General features: G+C 44.9%; 1 long non-coding RNA gene across 1 annotated transcript in view; it reads left to right on the forward strand.

The window, feature by feature from the left end:
* Nucleotides 1-234: 234 nt before the first annotated feature.
* LOC104860879 overlaps nt 235-9438 on the forward strand; it is a 14879-nt gene continuing 5675 nt past the window's right edge. The window contains exon 1 of the long non-coding RNA XR_779836.1: nt 235-306. This is a non-coding gene — a long non-coding RNA (uncharacterized LOC104860879). The remainder of the gene's footprint in view (nt 307-9438) is intronic.

Here is a 9438-nt window from a genome sequence, read left to right on the forward strand (position 1 = left end):
AGTCCAGATGAACCTTATTATTTTATGTATTCCTAGTCCCTTGCATGACCTCAACTTCTCTGAGTCTCAGTTTTTTCATCTACAACATAGGAACAGAAACACTAGTTGGCAGGGTTTTGTGAAGCCAATGTATGTAACACACATTACAGGGTGCCTCACAGTTCTAGGAGCCCTGTGATGACAACTGAAAGTTCCATCACACTCACAGGGTGTGGCCATCTGAACTGATTAGTGGATAAATGCTCACCTTCTATCAAATGCTGATCTCCTGAGCAACAGGACTTGCGCTGGCTGCTTTAACTCAAGGTACAAAGTGCCTAAGTAACTTGCCCACGATCAGACAGGTACTAAGGGAGAGACCTGAGACTTGAGCCAAACATCTAGCACTACAGCTTCCATGACTGAACTTCACTGTTCAGCTTCCTTAAAGTGGCGTTATGGTTTAGATCTAAAAAGTTCACCCAAAGTCCCATGTATTGAGAGGGGGAGCTTTCAGAAGGTGGTGGGATCATGAGAGCTCCAACTTCATCAGTGGATTAAACCATTCACAAGTCCATAATTTGATGGCATTATTGGGAGGGTAATAGAAACTTAGGAGGTAGGGTTTAAGTGAAGGGAGTGGGTCATTGGGGGAGGCCTTGGGACCTATATTTTGCTCCCAGGCATTTCCTCTCTTCCCTTCCTTTCCCTTCCCTTCCCTTCCCTTCCTTTCTCTTTTCTTTTCTCTATCTTTCCTCTTCCCTTCCTCTTCTTCCTCCTCACCTGATCCTTCTCCCTCCATTCCTCCCTCCCTCTCTTCCCTCTTCTTCTTGGCTGCCATGAGGTGAACAACTTTCCCTTTGTTTGCTACACCTTTCTACCATGATGTTTCCACCCCACCACCGGTCCAGAAACAAAGGAGCCAGCTGATCAGGGACTGAAGCCATAAGCCAAAATGATCCTTTCCTCCTTTAAGTTGTTTTTGTCAGTGACAGAAAGCTGACCAATAGAGGTGGAGTTTATTATACTCAGCACTATTGACATTTGGGGCCAGATTGTTCTTCGTTTTATTCTGGGAGTCTGTCCTGTGCATGGCAAGATGTTTAGCATTATCCCTGCCTCTACCTACTGGATGCTGGTAGCACCTTCCCCCAGGTTATAACAATCAAAAGTGTCTCTAGACTTGACAAAGGCCCCTGGGATTTAGAACCCTCAGTAGAAAACAGCTCTAAAGTCCCTCTCCCAACCCCTGAGCAGCACTTTTTGCCACCAGCACCCTGAGGTCATCACCTCCTGGGACAAAAGAACCTCCATAGATAAGAAGTTTGAGCCCTGCGTGAGCTTCTCTGGCTTGTGTACCACCTCGTGAGCCGAGCTGCTCTCACAGACTCCCTTCTCCCCTCAGCCAGGGTCCAAGCACCTGCCCAGTTACCCAGCTCAGAAATGAAGGCATCACTTGTGCTTCCTTTTCTTCCTCTCCAGTCCCATCTCACCTCTCACCCAATCCTACTGGCACCTCCTCCTGAGCGCTGCTCAGATGCACTCCCTCCATTCATTAATGCCCTCCACACCTCTTCAGCTGCCCCAGTCCAGGCAGCCAGACCTAACCTCTGGATCAGCCTCACAGCCAGTCCCAGTCTCCAGTCTTATCTTCGCAGTACAGCACGATCTTTCCAAAATGTGAATCTGGTTCATCCCTGCTTTGGGTGTTTTCTGAGAGGGTTCTCTACTCTAGAAAGAGATGGAGTGATGGCAGGGCTCAGTTAAACTCAAAGTTCTGAGTGAGATATGAATGGGCCTCCATCTACACCCTTAGCTCCCTGCCCTGCAATGATGGGCTGACCTTTTGGTGTCCTTCAGTACTCAGCAAGCTCTGCATAAGCAGAGAAATCTCAGTTCCTGGATTCTCGATGTTTGGCACAGGACATCCACTTAGCGTGTGCTGGTTGGATGGACAGAGGAATGGGTGGATGGACAGGCAGGTGTAGTCTTTAAGCTCAGAAAGACAGCCTGAGTCCACCTCAGACTCCTAACGTGTTTGTGGGGTGACCATCTTCTGCCCTCCGATGGTTTCTCCGTTGTAAGAGCAAGATGAGTATTCTTCCTATAGGGACATTTTAGATCCGGAGAAGGGGATGTGCAAACTGGCACAGGACACAGACAAGATGGAGTGGATTACTGGTTACATGTCTGAGAGGTCACTTCTAATGAGGGGGACTACTTACAGGACAGAGAGTTACTGTTCAGAAAGCCTGGCCCTAGAGATTAAGAACATTTGATGGCCTTTATTTGTAGAAGAATGAACAACAATCATAACTGTGTTTATTTGACAGGTGCAATCTCACCTGTCCAAGGGGTTTTCTTTCCAGGGTGAGGAACAGGTTTGTTCTAGCAGAAAGGCTGCTGGGACCAGCATGGCCATGCCTATGTTAGAGCACACAAAGTACCCAGCTCCCTTTCTCTTCTGAAGCACCCTGACCCTCCCCTACCTGGGCCTGACTCCCAGGAAGGGGGCCAGCCAGCCAGAACCTGGGGCTGGAGATAGTGACAGCTGCACCTGCCCAGAGCCAACAAGATTTGTTCCCCTGGCTTTTCCACATCAGTGATTCCAAGATCAGATCTGATTGCCCATGCTCCTTCTGAGGCTTGCCAGGGGCAGAGCAGGGGCTCAGGGTAACTTTATATCTGAGTTACCTGCAGAGAGGCACTCCAGGAGGTGGCAGATAGATATTACTCCCCTTTATCTCCCTTCCCACCCACATACACAAACCAAGAAAGAAACTGCTAGGAGCAAAGGGGCCAGACAGAGACAGGCTAAATAAAGGGTCATCCGAGGCTAGGCACAAAAGAGGAACAATCAATGCCTGCTTGGTCTTGGGCCAGTGAGATGCTAGCCAAATGAAAATTAAGGCTCCAGCTCACAGGATCTGGAGTCAGAGCCCAGATTCTTTAAGTCAGGATAATTTAATAATGGTTTCTAAGAAGGCAGCTCTAGAGTCACGCAGAACAGAATTCCAACCCAGTTTCCTCTCTACCATCTGTGCAACCTTGGGAAAATCCCTTTACTTCTCTAAGTCTCAGCTTCCCAATCTGTAAAATGGAGATTGTTGTGAGGATACGTCAGATAATAGATCAGGTGCTGGCAGATTATGGATGCCTAGTCTAACTTGTCTTTGCAGTAAGAGATCCTGACAAGGTGTAGGGAACAGGATGAAGTGTCAATGTAAAAGGAGGGGAAAGTGAGGTGCTTGGTGAAGAAACTATATCAGGATTTTCCCTGAGCTTCATTATTCCACGTTCCACATGACAGACAGCTATCTGTCAGTAGGGCAACAGGCGCTTCTTTAACAGTTATGACAGGTGCCATTGATTACTCAACAAACAACCCAGAGGATTTCTTCCTTGTAGAGAGAGCCCATTTCCCATCATAGAGCCTGAAAACAGTGGACATAGTCTTTCTCGGGCTTCCTTGTACATGGGTATGTAAGCCATTCATGGAAGCAAACATCCCTCTTTGGGTGAACATTGCTTTTGATGTTTGTGATGCTGTGAGCTGCAGCTACCGTGTTGCAGCCATAAGGGCTGAGCCAAAATACAAAAGATCAGAAAGATGGAAGGAACATTCTGGAACTTTCCTGGTTCTGGAGTTCTTGCAATGAGGGAGAATAAAGGAACTCATTGCTTATGTCACTTCTAGTCAGGCCTTTTATTATTTGAAGCAAAAACACTGCCTTAGTGTCAGCCTTTTGTGTTCAAGGCAGACATCTTAATCTGTTGTGCATCTGGGATACTATTGCATAGCACACATTTTCCAAGGCTTCTACTGCCTTTGTCCAGCTGGGGTGGGAAATATAGTCCCTATGTCACCAAAGGCTGCTAGATTAGAGATCAAACCACATCCCAGCACCCCAGACCTCCAGAAACAATCTGGAAAGTTACTTCCCTATCTGGCCTGGTCAGGCATCACCCTACATGTTTATTATTTCTATTGACAAGTAGACTTCAGTGACAGCAAATCAGCCAGCCCTAGAGAAGGTATAAAGATGTGGAGCTATAAATACATGTCTCTATTTATGTACTTAAGAAACACTTATCTAAAACTTTGATATCCCCCAAATTTTTAAAATGAAATTTGGTATTTGCTTTTGCAGTCCTTTCAAACTCCAATATTTCAAAGTAGTCTCTGAAAACTAAAATGTTGGGAACCACTATATTGTGCAAGCTGCTAATCTTTCTATGCCTCAGTTTCTTTCTCTGGGAGAAGGTAATATAGTTCTTCAAGTGGCGGGGCTGGTTCTAAGTATCCATGAGCAGCCATGGTTTCCAGACCCCTTGGAAAGCAGAAATGTGCTTGCTTTGGACAGAGGTCTAGATGGGGGGATGGCTTCAACATTAAAGTCACATGCTCTGGTCTCTAGCAGACCTGATTTACAATATGGGAAGGCAAATAAAGTGTAAACCTGTACAAATGATTTTACTTCTGTCTTGGCTACTTGTTGATGAAACAAAATACCTGACACCCAAAGCTATAGGAGGAAAGGTTTATTTAGCTCTCAGTTTGTAGAGGTTTCAGCCCGTAAATGGCTGGCTCCAAAGCAGGGTGGGATGGCCAACGGGCATCACAGAGGAGAAACAGTTCATGGTGGGCAGAAGATAGTAAAGCAACGAGGGACAAAACAAGCTTCTTTCTGTCCCTTGTATTGTATCCAGGCTACCAGGATCAGGGTGGTGCCAAACCAGTCAGTGGGCTAATCCAGCAATCATCCACCCTTAATCCTAGCATTGCACTGTGAATCACACACACACACTCTAGATCCAGCCACCTCTGGAAAAGCCCCACCTCTGACTGCATGAGGCTTTGGGGGACACCTATAACAACTTCTATGGGCCTCAGTGTCCACGCCAATTAATTGGGAACACTTGGTACTTATCACCTAGGGTGCTATCAGGACCTTGCACTGACTGTGGAAGGTCTTAGCACAAGAAGATGTTCAACAAATATTCTCTATTTTATTGCTAGTTGTGTTCTCACTCCTATTAGATCTCTGGGGTTCATGAAACATTTTCATTTTTTTGGTACCAGATATCCAACTCGGTTCTTTGTGCTTGCGAGGCAGGTGGCGGAACCACTAGGCTAAATCCCGGGCCTGAAACACTTTCTATGAAGGACTCAGAAAACTCTCCTAGCAAAATTCATTTTAACACAAGAATTGAACACATAGATACCCTCACATAGAGGAGGAGGGCACTCTCCATAAACAAATAAACTATGGCAGAGTCAGGCTGTCAGAGCAGAGGTCCCTGCAAACAACATCCTGATCTCAGCCTCACCCCCACCCCCAACCCCGTGCCACCAAAGGGGAAACTGAAGGTCGGAGAGGAAAGAGTTTGCCCCAGCTCACATAGCAGAGGCCCAGATCATATGACTTCAAGGGTAATACCTTCCTAAAGCAGAAGCGCTCAATCAACACAAGAAAGTCAGGAATTCTAGATGGAAATCATTAATGATAGTAGCAAAAGGAAGGATGGAGAAAACCCAAGCTCAACTCTGCTTCTTGCCCTTCTAGTGTCAATTGTTCCTCCATGACCTGATACACTTGCCCTGTTCACCTCCAACAGACAGTCTTGAAAAGTGGACCAGAGCTGCAGGGATCATGAGCATTTGAATTTTGTTTATTACAAAGGGTATGCTCAAATATTAAAAGTTTAGGCTTCAGGAACCTGGGTAAGATAGTTACAAATTAAGTATGGGGTTAAGTCTACAATTCTCCAGATCTACTTGGTGCCCTGCCCTAGCACTATAACAAACACTGAATACAAAAACAATTTATCCAGGACCCTGCCTCAACTCTCAGAGTTGAGTGAGGGAGTTTTGAGTGCTAATTACATAAGTATGCCGGGGTATGAAAAATACATTGAGCTGAACATTTATAATTTCCACACTATTCTGGAAGTCTGTTATTCTCCAGCGACAAGCTTTCAAAGTGTTAGTTCAAAACCTTGTGTACCTCTCTGCTAACCATGCAATAAATGTTAAGGTTGTTAGTGTCCAGTAGGAGCAGTAGCTATGCCCCAGCACAGGCTTCACCAAAATCTGAGTCCATGAGCTTGCTGGTCTCCAGAGTTCACGGGGGCTGATACTGCTTGAGGAAACTGAGCCATCAGGACCAAGGGGCTCAAGGTCATAGGGATCAACACAAGCTGAGTCAGACAGAGCCTAGCGGTGCCTCTCACCTACCACCACCATCATTACCGGTCTCCTCCCCCTTCCCTGGCTGCCTCCCAGACTGGCTCGTGTCTGCACCCAGCAGGGGAGTGGGGGCCCATTAATTCCTAGGCAAATGGGCTCTGGGCACACGTGCAAGCAACAGGTCCCAGGACAGTTCAAACAGGCCTGGACTGCCTGGTGCCCTGGCAGCCACCCCCTGGCCTCTAAATGATGGTGTGGAGCACTTAGTTGTTTTCAGGATAAACAGGAGGGCTGGGGTGACTGGGGAGGCAGGTATGCACCTCTACCAAGCCAAAATAGGGGGAGATACACGGGCTCACCCTGCACCGCAGGAGGCTGCTCAGGAACAGCTGGGGGCGGCGTGGGTTGGAGGCTGCTGTCAGAGTCAACATCAGTTGCCATTAGAAGAGGCTTTGTTTTGTCTACCATCTGTGGACTCTGCATGCTCCATCTTGGCAGCTTTGGGCCAGGACAAGAGTAGGGTTTAACTTTCATCTCTCCACCATGGGAAGGAGACAAGAGAACCCACCAAGAGAATAGTGAGAGCCACATTCTCCCCAGTGCCTTGTAAAGTTCTTGGGTCCCTGGCTAAGAGGCACCTTGACAAAACACATTACACACAGACCCAGACTGTGTGGGTCCAGTTACTTAGCCTCTTGATGCTTCCGTTCCCTCATTTCTAAAATGCAGCTATTGTCAGCACTGACCACCCGGTAACCTAAGTGGCTAAAAGGCAATGTCAGAGTCCTATGCTCAGCAAGCAATCACCACTTGCAATAATCACTTAAAGTACTTAGCTGTAAAAAAAAAAAAAAAAAAAAAAAATAAAAAAAAAAAAAAAAAAAAAAAAAAAAAAGATGCAGTTTAAATATCTTATAGGAGAAACTCAAAATATGAATAAAGAGCAAAAGAAAAGATAAGTGATAGGAAACAGAGAGGTAGACTTTGTAGAGAAAGGAAGACCAAGTGATGGAGGAAGACAAGAGGGCAAGGAGGAGAAGTAAAAATGATTAAGACGTATTTGTATATGTGCTGCCAAAATGAGCACTGATTAAGATGTATTTGTGCCAGTTCCCTAAGGTGAATATAATCGTTGTGTATCACAAACATGTACTAATTAAAATTAGTATGCAAACAAAATTACAAAACTTGATAGATTTTGGAAATAAAAAATACTTAGCAAAATAAAGTGTCAGTAAAGATAGACTTGACCTAAGATTCAACAAATGCCAGCTGTTGATACTTCTACTGATATCAAAGATACCATTTTAAAGCAGTTGACTGGTATCTGGGAACTTGGCAACTTTCCCATTTTGCTTGGCATCAATGGTCTACATTTGCATCTGGCTCAGCTTTTGGGGTTACAACATTAGATAATTCTATTAGCCTCAGTATCCTTGTTCATAAAATGGGCCGAATGGATGGATACTCTGCAGGAGTATTTTGTATTTAAGAACTTGGTGTTTGTGTGAAGACTGTATGACTGCCAGGCACATAGAGGTGTCTGATTTAAAACTTTCCTTTCCTCCTTCCCTCAAAGTTAGGTGATCCCCCCCCACCAGGTTAACAAAGCACAGCACAGATTAGTGACAGGGTTGGCTTTATCAGCTTCAGCCACCGAGGGTATTTGCATATTGGTAGAGTATCTGGAACATGAAAACATCTTTTGTTTCAAGAGATGTTTGCAAATGGTAGGACTATCAGGTTTCTTCCATTTTCCCATTTACTCAATTCACTCACTGAAGACTATGTTGTGGGGTAGACTTCTAACAACTTTATTTCATTACCAAAAAAATGGATACCTATATTTAGAAAAAAGCAGACAATTTGGAGATAAATAGAAATAAATTAAGTAGATTCTTAAATCTCCTTTCTTCCCTTCATGTCACTTTCCTGTTTCCATTTCCATGGAAGCAATGTTGGCAACTGGTGTTATTCCATATCTCTCTTAGGGTCACAGAACCATGCATGTTTCTGACAGTTTACTTTTTAAAAAATCATAGTATACACATTTTTCTATACATATTTGTTTTTTCAATGAATGAATCATGGCCATCTCTCCAGATCAATTTTTAAAATTCACTGTTGTTCAGAGGTGTCAATCCAACACTGTAAAGCACTATAGTTTATGGAGTTTATTCAGCCTGTCTTCTACAGCCACACATTTGTTTTGTGCTTCTTTTTTTCCTGCCGTTTCCCACTCGACAATCACAACCAATACAGCAATTATCCTTGCACATGGATCCTTACAAGCTTTCAGTTCTGCTGGTTAGTCCTAGAAGTGCAATTTCTACTCAAAGTGAAAGTACTGCTTATACCCTTATTTAAACTGAAGATTTTCTGACTATAGCACAACATTCTAGAGAGCCTAGAGATCGGGCAGGAGGGTGGGGGCCATGTTTACTAAGGACCAACCAAGCACACTGCTTCATAGAATATCTTGTTCAATTCTCCCATTGAGCCTGAAATTTGAGGGGCAGGGCTAGAAAGTATTCATTAAACAGATAGGGAAATGGAGGCCCTCAGAGTAGAAGGCAGCTACTTAAATTGGAGGATTCTGAGACATCAGCCTGAACTTCTACAGAGCTGAAGATCCAGAACTACCACCACCTCAGATTTGCTGCTGTGGACTGAGTCATGCACAGATGTCTGGGTTGGACAGACCACAAAATTTCCAGAAATGATTGGCATCTGGTATCAAGGCAGTTGGATAGCCTCAGGGGCCACCTCTTGCTTAGGAATGGTCAGCATTATTAGCTGCCTTTCTTTTACTTAGCAATCTACCAACATTTTAGCTAAATGCCATCCTTAATTAACCAAAAGAAAAAAGAGATTTTTCCATCTGGAACTCTGAAGGGCACTAGCAAGGTTTCTTTCCTTTGTTATTGCCAGCAGGCTGGAAAGAAGCCAGTGCTTTGCAGATGACCTCCAGGGCCCACCAGGATAGACTGGCTAAAATCTTCCAGGGCAAGAGCATCAGCCAGAGCACAGTGGGAATGTTAGCATTTCTCCATCCATGAAACCTTAGGGAGGAGGGAGGAGAATTCTTTGACAAGTTCTGGGTCTTTGGGCCTGGGAAGAGGCTTCTAGCTTCTACTCCTTCAAATAACTAATCTGCACAGTGAATAAACTGAAGCAGACAGGTTAGAGATGGAACAAATGGGAAGACACGAGAGGATCCATAAATGAGAGAGAGACAGCTAGGGAGAGAGCTGAGAGAGGAAGGGAGG

Source organism: Fukomys damarensis, unplaced genomic scaffold, assembly GCF_012274545.1.
Source record: "Fukomys damarensis isolate Sample0158 unplaced genomic scaffold, DMR_v1.0_HiC HiC_scaffold_9, whole genome shotgun sequence".
Classification (NCBI taxonomy): domain Eukaryota; kingdom Metazoa; phylum Chordata; class Mammalia; order Rodentia; family Bathyergidae; genus Fukomys; species Fukomys damarensis.